This window comes from Mus caroli, unplaced genomic scaffold, assembly GCF_978045245.1.
Source record: "Mus caroli unplaced genomic scaffold, Mus_caroli_1 scaffold_13, whole genome shotgun sequence".
NCBI classification, from domain to species: domain Eukaryota; kingdom Metazoa; phylum Chordata; class Mammalia; order Rodentia; family Muridae; genus Mus; species Mus caroli.
Window position 1 is genome coordinate 24,022,142 of NW_028227268.1, and position 22,874 is coordinate 24,045,015.

The 22,874-nt window shown below is 44.5% G+C and overlaps 1 protein-coding gene across 2 annotated transcripts in view; it reads right to left on the minus strand.

Annotated features, from left to right (window-relative positions):
- Positions 1-5,007: 5,007 nt before the first annotated feature.
- Cdk12 (cyclin dependent kinase 12) overlaps positions 5,008-22,874 on the minus strand; it is a 76,261-nt gene continuing 58,394 nt past the window's right edge. For both annotated transcript variants that reach the window (XR_015044961.1, XR_015044960.1), the window contains 4 exons: positions 19,794-19,894; positions 19,245-19,355; positions 15,693-15,799; positions 5,008-6,152 (listed from right to left, as the gene is read on the minus strand). The gene's annotated coding sequence lies outside the window, so the exon portion shown is untranslated. The remainder of the gene's footprint in view (positions 6,153-15,692; positions 15,800-19,244; positions 19,356-19,793; positions 19,895-22,874) is intronic.

The following is a 22,874-nucleotide window of genomic DNA, read 5'->3' on the forward strand; positions in this document are numbered from 1 at the left end:
TATGGGATGTTCACAGCTACTGGAAAAGGGCAAGGGGGCAATGGTGACATCACCTATGCCTTGTACTAGATGGGGATGCTCAGAAACCAAACCTCCTCTCTACAAGTTGGCATCTTTTTTGTTTTTGGAGACAGGGTTTCTCTGTGTAGCCCTGACTGTCCTGGAACTCATTCTGTAGAACCAAGCTGGATTCAAACTCAGAGATCAGCCTGCCTCTGCCTCCCAAGTGCTGGGATTAAAGGCGTGCGCCACCACCACCCAGCCCCATGTTGGCATCCTTACTATGTGTCATGGATTTCCATCTGCCATTTCAATCTGTGTCTAGAGGCTGAGGGGAATATGATTTCTCCAGCTTCTCTGGATCTAAATATCTATGATATTGGGAATAAGCACAGAGGTAAAGTCAACACTATGAGATAGACTGGCATTTTGGCTTGTCCCTTCTCCACAGTGCCCATGGAAAGTGTGTCTGTATGTAAAGGAAGTATAGCTCCCTTGTCATTAAAAGCAACAACAAAGTGTTACCCCTACAGAACAGAGCTCACTTGCTGTGGTACCGTTTCCTCAGACCTCAGAGATACACTCAACTCCGAATTTCCAAGGAGGACCTTTGACAGGCATTCAAAGGCTAGACCCTCCTTTTCCATTTCAGGTTGCAGGTCTAAAAGGACACTGCTCAAGAGCTACATTCATTTTAGCCTCTTCCAAAGAGGAAGTAACTTGGTTATATGCAACAGTGTCTTCACTTTGTAGCACAACTGCTCTTTAAATCTATGAACCAAGGTTGTCTGGACCCAAATTAGTCCAATACCCTTGACTCCCAACGTCTCTCTGCCAGTACTGCCCCTACTCTCCCCAGAAACCTTAGTTAAGTGTAGAGAGGCCTCCAGTCTGAGAATGTTTAGTGTGGTACAAAGGGCTCAATTATCTTGGAATCCAAGTTCTTCTTTGCCACTTAACAGCATTCAATCTTGGGAAAATAACTATGAGCCTCATTTCCTCATTTACAAAATGAAGGTATTAATGACATGCCCAAAGGGTTAAGAAGTTTAACAATTCTGACTATAAAACACTCAAACGGCTGGTGAGATGGCTCAGCAGTTAAGATCGCCAACTGCTCTTCCAAAGGTCCTGAGTTCAATTCCCAGCAACCACATGGTGGCTCACAACCATCCTTAAGGAAATCTGATGCGCTCTTCTGGAGTGTCTGAAGACAGCTACAGTGTACTTACATATACTAAACAAACAAACAAACAAACAAACAAACAGACAAACCCTCAACCAGGGCTGGAGAAGTGGCTCAGCGGTTAAGAGCACTTCCTGTTCTTTAATAGGTCCTGAGTTCAAGTCCCAATAACCACATGGTGGCTCACAAGCATCTGTAAAAGGGACTGATGCTTTCTTCTTCTGTGTCTGGAGACAGTTACAATGTACTCATTACTTGGGGAGCTGGAGAAATGGCTTAGAGGTTAAGAGCATTGGCTGCTCTTCCAGAGGTCCTGAGTTCAGTTCCCAGCAACCACATGGTGGCTCACAACCATCTGAAATGAGATGTGGTGCCCTTTTCTGGCCTGCAGGCATACATACAGGCAGGCCATTGTATACATAATAAATCTTAATAAAAAAACAGCCAGGCGTGGTGGCGCATGCCTTTAATCCCAGCACGTGGGAGGCAGAGGCAGGCAGATTTCTGAGTTGGAGGCCATCCTGGTCTACAGAATGAGTTCCAGGACAGCTAGGGCTACACAGAGAAACCCTGACTCGAAAAAATAAACCAATAATAATAAAATAAAAAAACAACCAAAAACTCAACCAAGAGAAACATGCTATTTTACTCTTGCTAGTGAGTACAAAATGAGAGAACTTTATTGATAGTTAAAAATGTTTGCTTACTAGGCATAGTGGTGCATACCTTTGATTCCAGCACTTGGAAGGCAGAGGAAGGGGAAGGTAGATCACTGAGTTCAAAGCCAGCTTGGTCTACATAGCAAGTTCTAGGCCAGACAAAACTACATAGTGATAATACATACAAAATAATTATGTTCAAGCCGGGTGTGGTGGCACATGCCTTTAATCCCAGCACTCGGGAGGCAGAGGCAGGTGGCTTTCTGAGTTCGAGGCCAGCCTGGTCTACAAAGTGAGTTCCAGGACAGCCAAGGCTATACAGAGAAACCCTGTCTCGAAAAACCAAAATAAATAAATAAAAAATAATTATGTTCAGAGAAAAGCTGGACACAAATTTTCAAGTTTATTTGTAGTATGAAATGTAGAATTAAGCTGGGCATGGTGGTGCACGCCTTTAATCCCAGAGGCAGAGGAAGGTGGATTTCTGAGTTCCAGGCCAGCCTGGTCTACAGAGTGAGTTCCAGGACAGCCAGGGCTACACAGAGAAACCCTGCCTCAACCCCCCTACCCCCAAAAAAAGAAAGAAAAAGAAAAAAGAAATGTAGAATTAGCCCAGATAGCCATCAACAGATGAATGGAAAAATTAACTATGGTATAAATTTGATGTGGTTATGTATACCAGTAATACCAGTATTAAGATGTCTTCCCTGTCTATATGGGAAATTTAAGGTCACCACGGGATAAATGAGGCTGTGCCTCAAAAGTGAACTAGGCTAGAACAGAATAAATTAAAGTACTGGTGGCCTACCTACACCATGGACTAAATAACAGAAAAAAATCACTGGTACATACAAATATTCAGATGGATATCCAGAATTATGCTTCATGAGAAATAACAATCCTAAAATATTTTTAAAAGGGAAGATTAATGGTACCAAGAACTAAGATCTAGGTAGATGAGATGGTTCAGTAGATAAAGAGTCTATTTCAGTTTGATGAGCTGAGTTTGAAAAAAAAAAGAAAAAGAGAAAAAGGAAAAAAAAAAAAGCCAGGCAGTAGTGGCGCACGCCTTTAATGCCAACACTCGGAAGGGAGAGGCAGGTGGATTTCTGAGTTTGAGGCCAGCCTGGTCTACAGAGTTCCAGGACAGCCAGGGCTATACAGAGAAACCCTGTCTCAGAAAACAACAACAACAAAAAGGATGAGTTGAGTTCAGTCCTTGGAAATCATATAATGGAGAAAAGTGACTCCATATTAAACATACAACTTGAGGGAAGGAAAAAGAGGTGGAGGAATAGGTGTGATTTAAAAATAATTCACAAGGAGTCCTGTGGTGCTAGAACTATAGAGCATCCTTTCGTTCTTCCCTTCCCTTCCCTTCCTGTGGGCACTAGACTGAACCCCAGAGCCTGTGTACGCTAGGCAAGTGCCTCTACCACCAAGCCACACTGCCCCTTCACTGCTCAGCAGTTTCACTGTAGGGTGGATATACAAATGTAAAACAGGAAATAAAACTGTGTGCATACATTTACCCACATGTCCACAGTCAGAAAAACTATAGATACTTTGGGGCTAGTGAGATAGCTCAGCGAGTCAAGTCTCTGCCACCAAGTCTGACAACCTCGAGTTCCATCACCTGGACACACATGATAGGAGAAAATCAACTGCCATAGGTTGTCCTCTGACCTCTGTATCCATGCTGCATACCCCACTCCCAACACACACACACCCACTCACACAGACAGAAAATGACAGGAACCTTTGTAAGATTAATAGACTACATTAATATCATTATAGATACATTTTATTACAGTTTTGGAAAGTAATACCATTCAGGGGGCCCCTTTTCTTTTGTGTCTGTATTTGTGTATATAAATCCATGTGGGTACGTGTGTGATTATGCACACAGATCCTAGAGGTTGATGGGCATCACTCTTCACCTGATTTTTTGACACAGGATCTCTCGCTGAACCAAAGAATCAACACTCGGTTGGTAGCTACTTAGCCCTTCTGGAGACCCACCTGTTTCCCGCCACCCCTAGTGCTGGGGTCACACATCTGTGAAGCATGTGAACTCATGCCCTCATGCTCATGCGGCAGACACACCAACTCAATGAACCACTCCCCAGCCTTTGTTTCTTTGAGACAGGGTCTCACTATGTAGCTATGACTAGCTAGAACTATGTACATCAGGCTGGCCTCAAACTCACAAACTCCTCCTGAATGCTGTGGTGACAAAAAGGTGTACCACCACACAGCAGCCTGCTTTGTTTTGCTTTCTTGTTTGTGATGGCAGGGTTTTACTTTACCCCTGGCTCATTTGGAACTCACTCTGTAGGCCAAACTTATCTCAGATTTAGGCAATTCTTTTGTCTCAGCCTCCTGAGTACTCAGATTACATGCATAAACCACTACCCCCAGATCTTGGTATAATTTTTTAAACTGAAAGTCAATCTATAATTATTTCAATTAAAACATCTATAAAAGCAAGATATGGTGAAGCAAACCTGTAACTTGAGTACCTGGGAGGTAGAGGCAGGAGGATCAGAAGTTTAATGTCTCCTTCAACTATGTAATGGGTTTGAGATAGCCAGGTCCACAGAAAAGCCTGTCTCAAAGGAACCTGGGAGACTGAGGCAGACAAGTCTCTGAGTTCAAGGCATTCTAGTCTACAGAGAAAACACCAGGACAGCAAAGACTACACAGAGAAACCTTGTCGTTTTGTTTGTTTGTTTGGTTGGTTTTTTTTCTTCTTTTTTTCTTTTTTCACAAATTTTTTTTATTATGTATTTTCCTCAATTACATTTCCAATGCTATCCCAAAAGCCCCCCATACCCCCCCCCCACTTCCCTACCCACCCATTCCCATTCTTTTGGCCCTGGCATTCCCCTGTATTGGGGCATATAAAGTTTGCAAGTCCAATGGGCCTCTCTTTCCAGTGATGGCCGACTAGGCCATCTTTCGATACTTATGCAGCTAGAGACAAGAGCTCCGGGGTACTGGTTAGTTCATCATGTTGTTCTCCCTATAGGGTTGCAGATCCCTTTAACTCGTTGGGTACTTTCTCTAGCTTCTCCATTGGGAGCCTTGTGATCCATCTAATAGCTGACTGTGAGCATCCACTTCTGTGTTTGCTAGGATTTTTTTTTTTTTCTTTAAGGATTTCCTTTTTCTTTTTTTTTTTTTTTTAAAGATTTATTTATTTTATGTATGTGAGTACACTGTAGCTTTACAGATGATTGTGAGCCTCCTTTTGGTTGCTGGGGGTTGAATTTTTAGGACCTCTGCTTGCTCTGGTCAACCCTGATCATTCTGGTAGGCCCCACTCGCTAAGTCCCTGCTTGCTCTGGCCCAAAGATTTATTATACATAAGTACACTGTAGCTGTCTTCTGACACACCAGAAGAGGGCGTCAGATGTGGTTGCTGGGATTTGAACTCAGGACCTTCAAAAGAGAGGTCAGTGCTCTTACCCGATGAGCCAGCTCTCCAGCCTGAAACCTTGTCTTGAATAAATGAATGAAACCAAAACAAAGAAAGGAAAGAAGCAAGCTAGCTACCTACTATGATAAAGAATGTTTCCATAGTAGCTTGCTCTTGTGTTTCTGTTAAGGGCAGGTATGGTGGTGCATGCCTTTACTTTTAGCACCTGGGAAGCAGAGGCAGGAGGAGCTCTGCAAGATTGTGGTCAGCCGGAAAACTCCAGGACAGATGGGACTCAGAGGGACCCTGTCTCAAAGACATACACAGACATAAGGAGAGTAAGGAATTTTCTCACTACAAAGAGGAAGATGATATAATTCTCATTAGCACCCATCAATAAAGCAATGCCCACGGGGAGTGGATACTTCCATCCTGTTGGTCCAGTCACTCTATTACAAATGTGTAGGAGAGGCTGAGGACTCGGCCCGGTGGCTAAGAACACTTGTTCTTGCTGAAGATCTCAGTCTGCTTCCTAGCACCCACTCTAGGGGGCTGACAACCACTTATAACACCAGCTCCAGGCGATCCAGTGCCCTTCTCTGACCTCTGAGGCAAGTGCATTCATCTGCACATACCAACAAGCAGACACAGATGCATACACATAATTATAAAATAAACAGGGGCCTGGAGAGATTGCTTAGGAGTTCAGAGAACTGGTTATTTTCCAGAGGACTTGGGTTGGATTCCCAACACCCACTTGGCAAATCTCAACCATCTATAATTCCAGTTCCAGGGGCTCCATGCTCTCTTCTGGCTTCATGCCCTCTTCTGGTCTCCACCAACCAAGCACTCAAGTGATGCGCAGACATATACTCAGGCAAAGTACCTATACACATAAAATAATAGAAGAAATACATTAAAAATAAATAAATAACCATGGATGGAGAGATGATGGTTTAGTGGTTTGTTTGCTGCTCTTCTAGATAATCTAAGTTCAGTTGCTAGCATCTACACTGGGTAGCTCCTACCTGTAATTCTAGTTCTTGATGATCTAATGCTCTCTTCTGGCTTTAGGCCAACTCAAGGCTTCTCCCCTTCCCTTCTCCGATCATACATATGCCAAAAATAAATAAATAGATAGATAGATAGATATCCTTAAAAATAAAGATAAATAAACACACACGCATAGGGCGGTGCTGAGATGGGTCACTTGCCTCCAAAGCCTGGCCTGACAAATTGAGTTCAATTTCCAGAACCCATATGATGAGTATTTATTTACAAAAAAATCTCACGCCGGGCATGGTGGTGCACGCCTTTAATTCCAGCACTTGGGAGGCAGAGGCAGGTGGATTTCTGAGTTCGAGGCCAGCCTGGTCTACAAAGTGAGCTCCAGGAAGGCTACACAGAAAAACCCTGTCTTGAAACAAAACAAAACTCTATATGCATTGTGACATGTACATGTGCATGTATGTACACACACACACACACACCCCACACAGATAAAAGGAAATGTAATTGATTACACCAGTTACACCAACATTCAGGAGAATCACAAGTTCAAGTTTTCCTGGAGTATAGTGAGTTTGAAGCCAGCCTGGGATGTTTGAAACCCCCCAAAAAGGGGAGGGAAGTACTACAAGATGATTCAGCTGGCAACGGTGCTTCTCAGCCCAAGGACTCCCTGAAACCCTCGTGGTGAAAGAAGAGAACCTAGTCCTTCAAGTTGTACTCTAACCTTCACATGTACCCAGGCATCCTCACCCCCCAAAAAAATCTCCAGGTCACCTTCAGCTACATGAGACACTGTCTCAAAAACCAGAAACAATGACAAAATGAAAACCTGCAGAGTGTCAGGCATGTAGCTAGAATGTTTATATGTGCTATGCAAGGTCCTGCTTTGAACTACAGCTAAGGAAAAGAAAAAGATTATGAAAAGATCACATGGGCTGGATCTAGCAGTTAAGAACACTTGCTACTCCCGAAAAAGACCTAGGTTCAGTTCCCATCACCCACCCACATGGCAGCTTACAACCATATGTAACAACAGTTCTAGAGGAACCAATGACCTCTTCTGGCCTCTAGGCAGACCTGGTACATACTTGGTGCATATACATACATACACACACACACACACACACACACACATGCAGTTAAAACATTCATATACATAAAATTATTTTGGTGGTAAGTACTCTTAACTATAAAGTCATTTCTTAAACCCACGCATGGTAGTACGCAACTTTAATCCCACTCAGGAGGCAGAAAGCCTGTCTGGTCTACAGAGTGAGTTCCAGAACAGTCAGGGCTACACAAAGAAATCCTGTGTCAAAACACCAAAACCAACCAAACAACATCCTTCCACACCCCCAAAAACTACCCAAACAAAAGGCAAAAAACAACAAAAAAGGAACTTTTTTGTTACTTATTTTAAAATTTCACATCATGAATTCTGAAAAAACTTCCTCTTGCAGAGGGCCCAGGTTTGTTTCCAGCATCTACATGGCTATTCACAACCACCTGTAACCTGAGGTTCAGGGGATCCAACACCTTCTTCTGGCCTCTGTAGGTACCAGACATGCAAAAAAACAAAACAAAACAAAACAAAGCAAAACAAACAAAAACCCACTCATGTAGTCGGGCGTGGTGGCACACGCCTTTAATCCCAGCACTCGGGAGGCAGAGGCAGTCGGATTTCTGAGTTTGAGGCCAGCCTGGTCTACAAAGTGAGTTCCAGGACAGCCAGGGCTATACAGAGAAACCCTGTCTCGAAAAAACAAAAAAAAAAACAAAAACAAAAAACAAAAAAGAAGCAAACAAACAAAAATCCCACTCATATACATAAAACAATTCTTTAAAAAAAAAACAATACAAAATGAGCCCTATATTTCAGTATGTCTAGGTAATACAATCCTTTGTAGACTTTAAACATATGCACAAAATACACACAGTACAATGCTTGGTGCACAGTAGAGTAATGTAGGTAAATATATTTGACAAAGTAAAATGGCAGATAGGTGCCAGTTACTATACCTAACATCCTAATGGCTATTGCTTTCCAATCTATCCTAGATGAAGTTATACTTGCAAGCAGAACAGTGACTTATACGCTGGAAGAATGGCTTTTTTTCTTACTAGAAAGGCAAAAGTTGGGAAACTGATTTCTTAGGGAGTCTGAAAAGAGGGATTTTGGCTACTTCTTTCAGGGGACTGTCACCCTTCTTTCACATCATGAAGAAATGTCTGGACAATCTCCCACGTTTGTATGCACGTGTACATGCGTGGGCACGCGCAAACACACACACACACACACACAAAATCTTCAGGAATCATAGAATCTTTGAAGCAACGTTGTCAGGGGCTGGAGAGATGGCTCAGTGGTTAGAAGTACTTGCCATTCTTGCAGAGGACCTGGGCTAACTCCTATCACCCTCATGGTACCTTATAACCATTTATAATTCCAGTTCCAGGAAATCTGATGACACCTGACTTCTGTGAGCACTAGGTACAGGCATAGTATATAACAGACATGCAAGTGAAATGTCCATGCAAATAAAAAATACAAACTAACAGTAGCCCACTGTATACTCAGACACCACACACTGTATACTGTACACCGCACACCACACACTATATACTATACACTGCTGACTTAAACCTCTTGAAGTCCAGGTTTTGCACACTCTGGTGAAATTTTACAATCTTGAAGAATATTAGTTTATTTGCATTTTTTCATGTTGTAAAATAGTGAAATTAAGAGATTTTAATGTAGATTTTAAGCACTAGAGTTAAAAGAAAGGCACTTGGACCAAAAAGTAAGCAATGCCCTCAAGAATGTAGGTGTAAAGGCTTTTCAGAGGACCTGTCACCTTATTTGCATTTCAGACTAGGAGCTTGAAGTAACTTCCAAAAGGTATTTGGTAAGTAGTAGAGCTGGCATCAGAACCCAGGAATGAGTCTGAAACTTGTGATCTAACCACCATAAAAAACTATATTTCAGTCTCAAGGAGTACTATACTGTGTGGGAACTGTGCTGGGGCTAGGTGAAGGAGTTCTGGAAAAGGAACCATGTTTACCCAATATTCTGTGGGTAGGCACAGACTTAAACTCATCACAGGCAGGACAGTATCTGTAGAGAAACATTTCATTCCATGAGTTTTTTAATAGGTTTAACTCAATCCTTTCTGCTAAATCCCAATCCTTTTTCTTCTCTTCCATTTCCATGTAGATGTGAATAGGTCCATGGTTCTCTTTCATGAAAAGTCCTAAGGAGATGGCGAGTGGGGTTCTCTCTCTAGTTCTGCTGAGATTATGACTAGGATGCTTCTCCCTCCTCAGGCACTTGGATCTACCCCAAGTTATCAAACCAAGAGGAATGCAAGGGAAAATAGACCATGGAAGACAAGCAGAAAGGAGAACTGCAACCAAATCAAGGTAGCCAGCTGGGAGAATGCCTGGAATCCCTAGGACCTTAGCAGGTGAAAGTTTTCCCAACAGGCTGAGCAGCAGGCTTCATGTCTGACATCAACCCTGCTGTGTGGTCTTGCCACTACCTCTCAAACTAGTATCTTCTGTTTCCATGTGACAAGTTCTATAGTTACCTTGTTCAGACTGGGGTGGGAGGCTGTGGATTCCGCCACAATGTGTTCCCTTCCATTCCAATACTATCTTGCTGGATTTGCTCAAGATTAGACAACCCAATGAGGGACTATAGAGATGGCCAGGTAAGAGGATAATTTTGGCACGAGGATGTCAAGATCCCAAAGCTAGGTCCAGAGGAGCTCTTCTGAGATCTCAAAGTCAGATGAAAAGCTCTTTCTTCTCTTCTCCTATACAAAAGTGCAGAGGACCAACTGGGTCTATGGCCATACCACCCCGAATGTGACTCATCTCATCTGATCTCAGAAACTAAAGGGTCAGGCCTACTTAGTACTTGCATTGTAGAACAACTTGGGCCTAAGACTGGACACTGAACATGTCTCATTCCTCCCTTCTGTTCTGCATGCACTATTCCATTCTGGGTCTAAAGCTTGCCCACTCTTCACTTTGGTTTCCCATGACCCATGTGCCCTATGGATAGGAGAGAGTTAATGGCATGATATGGGCAAGCTATAAATTTCCCATCAGTGTGGAGAGAACAGGATTGTTGGCAGGGGGGGCTGGGCTGGTGGGGGGAAATCTGGGAAAAAGCCAGGAGGTTGTCTCTAGGTAACAATAAACACTGCAAGCAAGGAGCAGCTGTTACACTTACTCTCTCTGCATCACAATGCTGAAATAACACTAATAAAACAGTGTGCCCAATACACAGGCATACACACATTTAGGGCCAAAGCCCTAGTTGTACCTCAAGGGCTACCCTCTGCTCCAGAGCAGGGTCTTTGATGCCACAGAGATAGTAGTCCACGCTTGGGTATAGTACAGGGAAGGATGAAGCTGATGAGTGCTTTCTAATCTAAAGGCATTCATGGGTTCAGGTTAGGTTGCAGTGGCTAGGAAGACAATTTAGACTGTGATGTTTTAATGGTAGAAACAATTCAAATTCAGGTATTTGTCAGTTGGGAAGAAAGAGAGGAGAGAGGGGGCAGGAAGAGAATGAGAGAGAAATGTGTAGGGAGAGATAACTACATACCATGTCTGGTAATGTTGGAGATAATCAGGTGGTCATGAATTGAGCTGGCTGGTGGGAAGTGAAAGAAAGCAGAGAACATGGCATTTCTTCCGGAGCTGAAGTCCCCATACCTGCCTATAAGCTCAGTGTAGATCTAGGCTCGGCTCTCCTCTCCTCTCCTCTCCCTCCATGCCCCCCCCCACCATCTCTCTTTTTGTGTTTCGAGACAGGGTTTCTCTGTGCAGCCCTGGCTGTCCTGGAACTCACTCTGTAGACCAGGCTGGCCTCAAACTCAGAAATCCGCCTGCCTCTGCCTCCCAAGTGCTGGGATTAAAGGTGTGTGCCAACGCCGGGCCTAGGCTCCTCTCTTAATATAAGTTTTATACCCAGGGCTACATGATGTGGGTTTAGTTCAGAACTAAGCTTTAGTACAGGGTCTCAAAGCTCCTTATACTGCCACAAAGGAGGAAAAGTAAAACTGATTCCATCTTTCTTAATGAAGAACATTAACTGTCTTTCTCCAACAAAGCCATCTTTGGATTTCCAGGTGTAGCTGGAAAGAGGACCCTCACTCTGGCTAGAAAACAGACCTTCCAGCAATAAAAGGGAGAGAAACAGACGAACGAGAACTCGTGATCCATTGCCAAACACTTGCCCAACCTTCTCTTCTGTGGGTTAAAGTTAGGGTGTTTAATATCATGTGCCTGGAATATACTGATACCCAAAGTCACTACCGTTCTCTTTCCTTGCCAGTCCCCGTCACCGACTGAGAAAAAAATGGGGGAGATGCATGCTGCCCATCTGACCAGTGAGAGAGAACAACATCAGCACTTACGAATATCTGTGACTGCAGCCATTTCCCAGCCTGTACCAATACCCTGTTCAGCAATCTAAGTGCCCCTAGCTGCTTCTCTCTGGTCAAGGTGCCTGATTCTAGTAAGGAGAACACTGAGCACAATCCTTCCTGGTTCTAGTCTTGTAGTAGTATTTGTCTTGTTTTTGTTATTAAATTCTGATAGAGACAGAAAGATGGCTCGGTGGTTAAGAGCACCTGCTGCTCCAGGTTTAGTTTCCAGCACCCACAAGGCAGCTCACAACCATCTGTTTCAGGGGATCTAAGGCTCTTTTCTGATCTCCACAGTACAGTAAGCACAGATACATGTAGGCAACACACACACACTCACTCACACAAAATAATATTCAAAAAAGAAATTTCTGACACTAGACATAATCGTTGTACTGGCTGGTTTTGTGTGTCAACCTGACACAGGCTTGAATTATCACAGAGGAAGGAGCTTCAGTTGAGGAAATGCCTCCATGAGATCCAACTGTAAGGCATTTTCTCAATCAAGGGGGAAAGGCCCCTTGTGGGTGGGACCATCTTGGGGCTGGTAGTCTTGGTTCTGTAAGAAAGCAGGCTGAGCAAGGTAGGGGAAGCAAGCCAATAAGTAACATCCCTCCATGCCCTCTGCATCAGCTCCTGCCTCCAAGTTCCTGACCTGCTTGAGTTCCAGTCCTGACTTCCTTGGTGATGAGCAGCAGTGTGGAAGTGTAAGCCGAATAAACCCTTTCCTCCCCAGCTTGCTTCTTGGTCAAGATGTTTGTGCAGGAATAGAAACCCTGACTAAGACAGTAGTACATGCTTACACTTTTAGCACTTTGGGAGATGAGGCAGGATGTTTGAAACTTGGAAGTCAGCTTGGGCTAAATAATGAGATTCTGTCTCAAGAACAAACAAACAACACCCTCCCCTCCCCTTAAAGCTCTGGTGTGAGCTGGGTACACAGAGTTCCAGGCAGGCAACTGAGGAATGATAGTAAGACACGCTTACCAGGAAAGCCTCTCTTTTGCAAAGTGCCCAGGCCTCCTGACTGTCCTGCCACAATGGATGTAATAATATCTTCTATGTAGGCCAATGTCTCAGGTTTTCCTCATGAGAAGCCTCACTGGGAAAGCTCAGCTTCTCCTGTCACTTCTTTCCCACTTCTCCCTTTCTTTTCATAGCTGGGACATCTCCTAATCTAATGAGAGATTTTTCATCTACAGAGCTCAGAGTGGGCAGGACTGGGGCAAAAGAAAACTCTAACAGACTTGATCCCCCTTCCCCTCTGTTGTTTTCATGAACCACCCCCATTGCTGTGAGTCACCAGAACCTTAAGCTCTGCTAAGCTGCCAGCAGCCTTCTTCCTCCCCCTCGTACAGACAGGCAAATATGTATGCATAGGCCCCAGTGCCCACAACTTCCTACCCTAGGACCACTCTATTTCATCCCTAGGAATCTACAACACAGTCCGAGACGAGTGAGCAAAGGAGCGTGAGACCCTAGTGTGTGCTCTGTGCAGAGAGCTGGCTGCCCGCACAGTGGAACAGGATCACCTGCCAGACAAGCTAGCACACTTGGGCATAGAGCCATCAGCATGTAAAAGGAAGAAGATGGGGTAAGAATGCTGTTTCAGAAATAGACATCTCCTGCTTTCATCTCTGGCCAGTGAGCACAATGGCACTGCCACCTCTGTCAGTGTCTCTCTCCTTTCCTCTCTGTCTAAGGCCTGGAAGATATAGGGAGAGTCTGTACAACAGCTTTCTAAGATGGGGGTGAAAGGTTCAGACTTCCAGATCTATTCTCACCCATAGGAAAACTGAAGGGAGCCGGGCGTGGTGGCGCACGCCTTTGAACCCAGCACTAGGGAGGCAGAGGCAGGCGGATTTCTGAGTTCCAGGGCAGCCTGGTCTACAAAGTGAGTCTAGGACAGCCAGGGATATACAGAGAAACCCTGTCTCAACAAAACAAAACAAAAAGAAAGGAAAACTGAAGGAATACAAGGCCAATGGTGACTAATCCCAGAATGTAATGAATTCTTGGTGCTGCTATCTTTTTTCTACTATATTTATTTCATATCTAAGTATTTTCCCACAAAGGGCCTGAGTTTCTTCTGGACTTCTTAGCAGGTTCTAGTCTTGGACTTAAGGCTATAGATCTGACACCCTGGGATAACCTTGGAAGTGGATGGCAGGCCTGGCAGAATTAGAAGAAGGGAAAGCAGCTCTAGTCCCTCAAAGGACATTCAGAATGCAAGGTGACTGCTTTCCTGTGCCTCCAATACCTGGAGGAGAGGTGAACCAATTACCAAGGCCTATAAAGAGAGAAGGAGGCTTGCTTATCTACACAAAGTAGATATCTTTCTTCCTTTGCTTTGTGCTATCTTCACTGCTCTGTATGTCAGACTTGAAAGAGCAGCTCTGTCAACAGTAGCCACTATCCTCAAACAATATTCACTATGACTGTCCTGCACTCCATTGAGCAGCCAATCCCATGGGTGGAACTACAGGTCTCAGTTCTAAAGCATCAACACTATCTTCTCTTCTTCCTCATCTCCCTGACAGGACAGATTTTGGCACAGTTTCTTGATACCAACAGCCCTGAGGCACTTGGATGCAGGATGGGGCCTAGAAGGATTTTTTTTTCCAGACTGTCCTAGGGGAATATGAGGGCCTCTCACCCTGTCTGTGAGTAACAGACCATGACAGCCCCTGACAGTCTAAGGCAGATCAGGATAAGGTTGGAAGCTGGAGGCAGATCCTGTGTTTCTCAAGGGCCTGAGGTTACTAAAATAGAAGACTAGGAGTGGAAGGAAGGTAAGGATGAGAGTCGGAAAGTGTGGTGAATTCTACTGGTATTGCCTTTTTTTTGTTTGTTTGTTTTTTGTTGGTTTTTTTTTTTTTTTTTTTTTTGGTTTTTCGAGACAGGGTTTCTCTGTGTAGCCCTGACTGTCCTGGAACTCACTCTGTAGACCAGGCTAGCCTCGAACTCAGAAATCCGCCTGCCTCTGCCTCCCGAGTGCTAGGATTAAAGGTGAGCACCACCACACCCGGCTCTGGTATTGTCTTTTAACCCTCCAACCTATCTTGCCTCCACCCCAGTTTAGCCTCATAAAGCACAGATCAAAGAATGTTGAAGATTTTAAGACAGGAAAATGTTGAGAAATACCACCTTTGGCAAACTGGTAGGAAATCCTTCCATTACCTTCATTCATCCTTCTCGCCCTAGCATATAAACAATAAAGGAAGTTAGGGAACAGGGATATAGATAGCTGGAAATGTGTCCTTCTCTCCAGGAAAACCATCACTGTTAAGAGCCGGAAGGGACCTAAGACTCCAGAGCCAGGATACTACATGGATCCAGGAACACTCCTAGCTTCTTTGTAGGGCCTTGCATTTTACCACTGTCTTTATTGTAGTAATGGGACAAGAGGTGTAGACTACCCCTGCCATTTTAGCATAACTGTTTCTAATCACTTTTTTTTTTTTTTTTTTTTGGTTTTTTCGAGACAGGGTTTCTCTGTGTAGCCCTGGCTTGTCCTGGCACTCACTTTGTAGACCAGGCTGGCCTCCAACTCAGAAATCCGCCTGCCTCTGCCTCCCGAGTGCTGGGACTAAAGGCGTGCGCCACCACGCCCGGCATCACTTTTATTATAGCATGGGAACTTGCGGTAAGATCTCCACTAGAAAAAGTTTAGTTTCACTTGGTAGATTTGCCTTTTGGTTAATAGCTGAGGTAGCTGAAGCATTTCTTTCCCTTAGACCTTAAAACATGGCAGAATTCTACAGAGAGGGCTGAAGGATAGTGACCTCTGGAACAGGCCACAGAAAGGGTATGGGTCCCCACTGTGTCTCTTATAAACTCTATCTGCTGACTTTCCTAACTGCTCCAACAATCAGGAGCCAGCGACGTGAGACGTCAGGCAGTGGAGGACAGAACACGCTGCTTACATTTTTCATCTGCTTACATTTTTCATCTGACTTTCTTCTCTCCTTACCTACCTATTTTTTCTTGCCCCATGCTCCCAGGAATTCTCCAAATTCAGAACATAAAGCAACTTCAGAGCAGGATTCAATTTGTTCTTCCTCTCTGGGTCTGGCTTCCACATCTGTATAAGGAATGAGTCAGATAAGATGAGCTCCAAGTTCCCTTCTTTATAACATTAATGTTCTAAGATTCAGACCCAAATTCACCAGATCTCATTTGGGTGTCATTTTCCATGTAACTGCTATGGTACTTATTTCCTATAGAAATGTGTAGAAATGGCCTCAAACTCTACCCCTTTCAGATTTCATCTACCACAGCCCCAGGTCCATGGTCCCTAGTTCTTACCCTTTTTCTTCAGGGACCTCAAAGTTTTACCCCACCTCCCTTCCATAGTGTTATACTCTCTGAGATCAACCCATCTAGTCAAAACTGCAGGAGTAAGAGCACAGCCTTACCTACAATTCTGGCTGCAAATTTAGGCTGCAAACCTGAGTCAATCAGCACAATTCCATCTCTTTTGGAGGTCCTGCCAGTTGGGGGGAAATCCTGGCACCTTTCCCCAGTGCCTCCCCTTTTCTTCCACCTCGCTATTCTCCATGCCAGAACGCAAAGTGGCCAGTGATTGATGGGCCCGGGTTCCTGGTAACCGCACCCAGTGGCCCAATCCTCCTCCCTTATCCAATCCCTCCCCTGTCCCTATTCAGAGATCAGATTGTCTCATGTTGGTCCCTGAGGTCCCATTAATTAAAAATACATCCAATTAAATGGCAGGTGAAAACGTGCTATTGGCGCTCTACACCCCCCTGCCCCAGCTTGGTCTTTCCACCCCACCCCCCTTTTAAGGCTCAGCTGTGCTTTGAGCTGAGGAAAAAAAAAAGATGTGGGGAGAGAGAGAGTAGAGGAAGACGTAGGGTAGGAATATGACATGGGGGTGTGCTTGAACCTCTGCCAGGGTAGCATGTGCCAGTCTGGGAGGGTGGCACCATGCCCTGGTGTCTAATTTTTTGAGGTGTGAGTAGGTTAAGTCAGCTAGGCACCACCTCCATTTCTCTTAAAGGGGCAGTTAGAGAGTGTGGCTAGCTGTTCTGTCCTGCTTCTGAATTTGACAGGCAAGGAACAAAAGGAAAGGGCAGAGGGATCTCTGAGTGGGTAAGATGTTCACGGGGGAAAGGTCTGATTCGTCTTTTCTCCAAACTAGGAAGATAAAGAGCAACTAGCTAGGACCCAGGTGGCAAGGCATAGGGACACTCCGGGGCTCAGCTATGCCTACCCATGCCTACAAGAAGGCTAAGAGAAAAATGAAGAGAGGAGGAAAGAAGCCATAATTTGGGTAGAAGCAGATAGGACAAATAAGATCAAATATACACAGATGTATGTTCATGTGGACACCATGCCCCTGAGCACCTTAAGCTCCAAGGGACCTGTCCTGTTGACTCTGTAAGCAAAACACAGCAACAGTAGCATCAACTTGCCATAGCCTCGCTGTCTAGTAGGCTGTCCAGAGCACTTCACAATCACTGATTGATCTTGCTTTCTTCCAATTTATGGAGTCCTAGCATTTTACCAGTTAAGACATCTGCCTCCAACCCAAGGTCCCCCTCAAGTGATACAAGTCTAATGGACACTGAGCACTGTCAGAAAAGGACTCACAAAGGAGTGACTAAGGGTAGCACTCAGAATCAGGCATGAGCGAGGGTGCCAACTCAGGGTTTCGGCCTGGCTGCCTTGGCAGCCTCAGCACCTCCTCACTTCACTTTAACGCTAATTGGAGATTTTAATCTGCACTGCTGCTCTGCTCGGGGTGCTGGGGGGAGCACCAGCTGTGCAGTAATTCCAGCAGCACCGACTGTTTAATCAAGCTGTCCTCCTGGGGAGGGGCCTTCAGGCATGGGGGAAGGAGGAAAAGGAAGAAGACCCTGTCATCTCCCTGAGCCTGTTCATTCTGACTGAGTATAAACTGTGGGGTCCTCAGTCCCACAGGATCCCAAGCCACTTGGCATGCCCAGCGAGTCATGACATGGCACAGAGTCCCCACCATGCTGTTTTCTGATACATTTTTTTTTTTGGCTGAGAGCTCTCTGGCGTCCTGGGTGTGGTTTGCCCAAACAGACACAAAGATCTATTAAACTTGAATTCTGTAGGTTTGTGGTGGGGGTGGGGGTTGGCTGTCAGGGGGAGAGATGAGGTAACCCACTTTTTTAGACTCCATTTTTTCAATACTTTCTCACAAAGACACTTTCCTTTGAATACTTGTAGAAAACCTTTTCCCTTGTGAAATCATTCAACCCCATCCTCCTGGACTGGAACTCAACATCTTGGGGGGATGAGGACAGTGGGTTAAACAGCTGGAGTCAGGCTGTTTAAGAAGAAGACATAGCTCCTGGACCTTAAGTTCAGCTGGGTACCCACTCAATCACAGGCCCAAAGGACCAAGTATTTAGGCCTCAGGCCATTTTAAGGGAATAACAAGTGGTATCAGTTATTTTTTTGGCTTCTGGGCCAGGTTCTCTGGCTCTCTGGGACTGTTTCTGATCATTCCCTGAAAAGAGCGCCCTCATCCATCTGTTTCCTAAGGAGCTTGGATTTTAATTGGCCAGCAGTGCCCTCGTGTGGTAGAAATCAGAACTGCAGTTGCCCCACTGGTCAGGTAGCCTGACTGATAAGACAACTAAATAGCAGTTCAAGGCATGTAGTACCTGACTACATCCTGAGACATGTCCTGCTTTCTAACATCTGCTTTATCTCTCTTACCAACAACTCTGACACACATGCTTCTAGGAAACAGCATCTGACTAGTGTCTGGGTTTGATGGTTGTTTATGGGATGGATCCAGAGGCACTTATCTGGACCTGCTGCTTTGGCTGTCTGGGTTGCAGAGGTGAGAAGCACTGCCGAGAGAGAAGTCAGAAAGTCTAAAGGATAAGGAAGGGTCACCGCTAGCATCCAGGAGGCAGGAAGATGCTCTAACCCTGACAACTCTCCATAGGGCCCAGAATAAAGCTGACATCATATTTACAAGAGTAACATCTAGTTACTCATCTAGTTATAGTTGACTATACCCTAGCTAGAGCTGTTCCTTTTCCATTCGCTGGGATATGTGGGTTTTAGGGACAGAGACAAGATACTGGTCCTAAAGAACAGACACTAGATAAACACTCAAAAGATCCAGGTATTCTTCCAGTTAAGCCTTCAGAATTTCAGCTTTCAAGAGAGAGGCTGTGTGTTACTGGACTGTTCTTCACCATCATCAGTCTGTTTACTACCTCCACTACCTGCTAAACAGGAGGGAAACGGTTCTAAACTACAGAAAAGGGATGGACATCTGATGGCCATTAGAAGGGCATCCTAAATACTAGGACTTGGAAACTACTGAGAAAAAGAGCTGAGTCACAAATGCCTTCCATTTTTGGAAACACTGAACAAAAATATTCCTTGAGAAGCTAGATGTAGAACCTAGAATCCCAGTTCATATGAGAGGCAGGGAAAGGAAAGAAACAAACACGAGCGATACAGACAGAGCTAGAGGCCACCCATCATCTGTGAAGTGAGTGAAACACCATACCTACCTCTCAGGGAGGGAAGGTGGAGATGCCGGCTCTGGGAATGACAGCAGAGGTGCAGGCCTCCACTTCTGGTGTCTCATGCAGTGTTTGGATAGGTGGACTTTTCCACTGAACCTAGAAAGAAGGCAGTGAAGTTCATTAGAGGCAAGAAGAGATAGTATTGTCCTATCTTGACTTAAAGAAATAGAAAACAAAAACAAAAACAAAAAACAGCTTTTGAGGGAAAAGTGTTTTGTGTATGAAGGGGTATGGGCAAGGGAGATATTCACCCTAAAGGAGGTTGAAAGTAACTGAATAATAATGTCAGTACTCCCGTGTAGAGGCGTATCTATCTGGTAACACAGGAATGAAGTAACTGCTACTGTTAGAGAGGGCTCACTCATTCTAGCTGGAGAGAGCTTGTTAACTACTAGGTAGGATACCGGAATAGGGACAAATAAAAACTCAGGAAATTTTTGGGGGGATTCCAGAGAAGAAGCTGCCTTGTCACAAGTGGGGTGCTACTCCATGTACACTCAGGCCAGGGGCTTCTGACTGGCTTTAAGTCCCTACCTGGCTTCAAGTATTGTGAATGAGATTGTTTGAGAGTCTCTGGATGCAAGGTAACTGATGGGTGTCTGGAGTTCTTCAAAGGCCATCCCTGCTGCTGCTATCTGTAAAGAAAAATAAGAAGCTACATGAGACACAAGACAATACCCAGAGCAAAGGGGGCGGTGGTCAGGCATAGGAGATTACAGTGCTGACAGCTACAGTAACAGTATGATGGTCGCTGCTTCTCCAAGTCTCTCAAGAATTCTTCCAGAGAAGAGCTGACTGTTCCAGATTCCTACCTCCAAAGGCTAGTTCCCAGGATGATAAGTAAAAAACCATGGCCCTGATACTTAAGGTATATGTCAGAAAATTTAATAGAATACAAGCTGTGAAACACAGAAATACTATAGAGGGCAGTGCACGTTACGGTTAATACAAGGCTAATGCAAGATTCTAACTTAACTTTAGGGGGTAACATAACTTTAGACCGGACCACCATCTTCAATTGGAGGTTCTCTTGTTCATCAAAGCTTCTTTAATCTGAGTCAGAAAATGGCCTTAGTTATGAAACAGAAAGGTGTACAAGAGTAGATTTGTTGCAATTTTGGTAACTAGGTTTATTGTGCATTTCCTTTGCAGGAACAAAGTCTTTGCATGGAGATTAACCCCATATTCCTATATTCTTTCAACTATAATGCAATGGACTGACCACAAATGATGCACAATGGGATCTGCCCCTTTGTTATCCACAGACAGTATCAGTTGGTAGATCCCTAACACAGACCTTAACTATCTTCAAGTTGCTCAGCATTTTGCTGCTTTCGTCAGCATTTTCTTTTTTTGCTACTAACAGGTTCCCAATTTTTTATGTCCAGAGAAAGCAAACATAAGGAAGTACAGCAGACCTAGCTCCAGGATGAGATGACTTACTGTATCTGTCCCATAGGCCAGCCCTGATAAGCTTATTTTTGGTTCTGACCACTGTGCAACACTTTTCCTTATGCATGGTCCAAGAACACCAAATAGCTTCCTCTAGCTCTACAAATAAGAGAAAGGCAGAAGGTCCCCACCAACTCTCCTGAGTCTCATGATTCCATATCCCATTCAGTGATACTCTCTCCAGCCTGGCCTCAAAGTGCTCTCTCTCCATTTGGATTCTTCCGACATAAATTTATTATAATGACAAAGAGCCTAAGCTGAGATTTGGTATCAATTTTTCACTTTGCCTCTGAGGAAGTTTTCCCTAGTATCAGTCCCTTAGTTTGGGGCCAAGGGTTCTTTGAAAATTTGGGCTAAGTCTAAGGGCATTAAGATCTTTGGCTATGGCTACCACTTTCTTCCCAACAATTTAGTTATTATATCATTAGAAATTATTTGTAAAATTTGCATGCTATTCTTTTTTCAAAATCACATTATGTATATGTGTATGGGAGGGATGCCTGTGCCAGTGTTTGTGGAAGTCAAAGGACAACTTGCAGGTATTGGTTCTCTCCTTCCATTACGTGGGTTCTAGGGATAGATCTCAATTTGCTAGACGAGGCACTTTTACAAGCTATCTAACTGGCTGTGAATGAATCTAATTTAAGACAGTGTCTCACTATGTAGCGCTGGCTGACCTCAGTATCTGCTTTTCTCCACCTACTGACCCGAGGTTAAAGGTGTATGTTAGCACACTTGGTTACTAAGAGATTATTCTTGAGTGATACATAACATGGTTTCATACTAATAGCTTTAAAATCTACCTTTCCTCCTCAATTTCTGTCTCTCCCCCTTCAGAATCTGCTTTCTCCCTTCTTAAAGTAGCCTTGGGTTATTAGGAACAGGCACCCGAAAAGCTGAGGGCTTCATGCTTATTCATGTAGATTAATATCCTGCCTCTGGAGCTAGTCCTAGATAGTCCAACAGTCTTATTGCATGACTGGATGGGACACTGTCCTTCTTTAAGCTTCAGTATCATGCTCTAAAAAGAGAGGCTGGATTACATACCTCTCTTTAGCTCTGGAAAGTTATAATTCTGTAAGGTGAAGACCCAAATGTTCCTCCCTCCCCTGGGATATTTAGGCCCGACACCCTTCTCTATGGCACTGTAGAAAGCAGTACCACTGTAGTATATGTCTTCCTAATACACTTTGAATAAAGCAGCAAATGAGTTCTTCTAAATGCTAAGCCCTTCCTCCTAAGAGGAAAAGTTAAGGGATCTAACTCTCTCTCATCTTGATAAAGCAGGCAGACTGTCTCTGCCCACACTCAGACTGGCATACTGCATACACACTTGACTTTGCCCTAGGGAACCCTATAAAGAAAGCCCATATACTTAGTGGTTGCTAGCCCAACACAACTGTATGTATAAAATGGGAAGGATACGTAAATATACCCACAGCAGAGAAAAATACCAAATCCCACACACTCCTGTTTGCTCCTACTTTGTGCCTGTACATGCCTGCAAGAAACCTCACTAAGAGAGGACACAGCATTCCAGCCTGCTTTCTCCCCAAAGTCAGAAAGAGAAAGACAGTGAGACAAGAGCTACTTGGCTTCCTATAAATTGTTTTGTCCTTCCTCACAGCTGCAATCAGAAGCTAAGGGCTCCCGCAGGCCTTGTTCTGATCTGCTGCAGGCGATGGAGGGTTTTTGAAACGGAGAGGACTTGGCTGCAGCCCCGATTCAGCTGCCGTTGGGGCTGGCTAATGGGCTCATTCGGAAAGACCCCTGCCTGCTGCACTAAAGAGTCCCCCGCCGACCCCCTCCCCAGTCCCAACCCAATTAATAAATGGGGGCTCCCACTTTATGGCTCTGGGAGCAGGAACCAGATATACAAATGAGCCCCAGGGAGGGACAGAAAAAGGCCTTCCAAGAATCAAGCCAGAAGACAGTGCTTCCACAGCACACACTGCCACAGGCTAGTCATTTCCCATCTTTAAAGCACAACAGAAGAAACAAAAAACAAAAAACCACAACCAACTAAAAATCACCTCTATATTCTTCCACAGATAACATGAGCTAGAAGTTTGGATGTCTTTGCTATATACCAGGATCAGACTTTCTTGCCTGGTTCTCCAAAGTGAAAAAAAGCTTGGGGCAGGTACTGCAGGCGTATGGTCA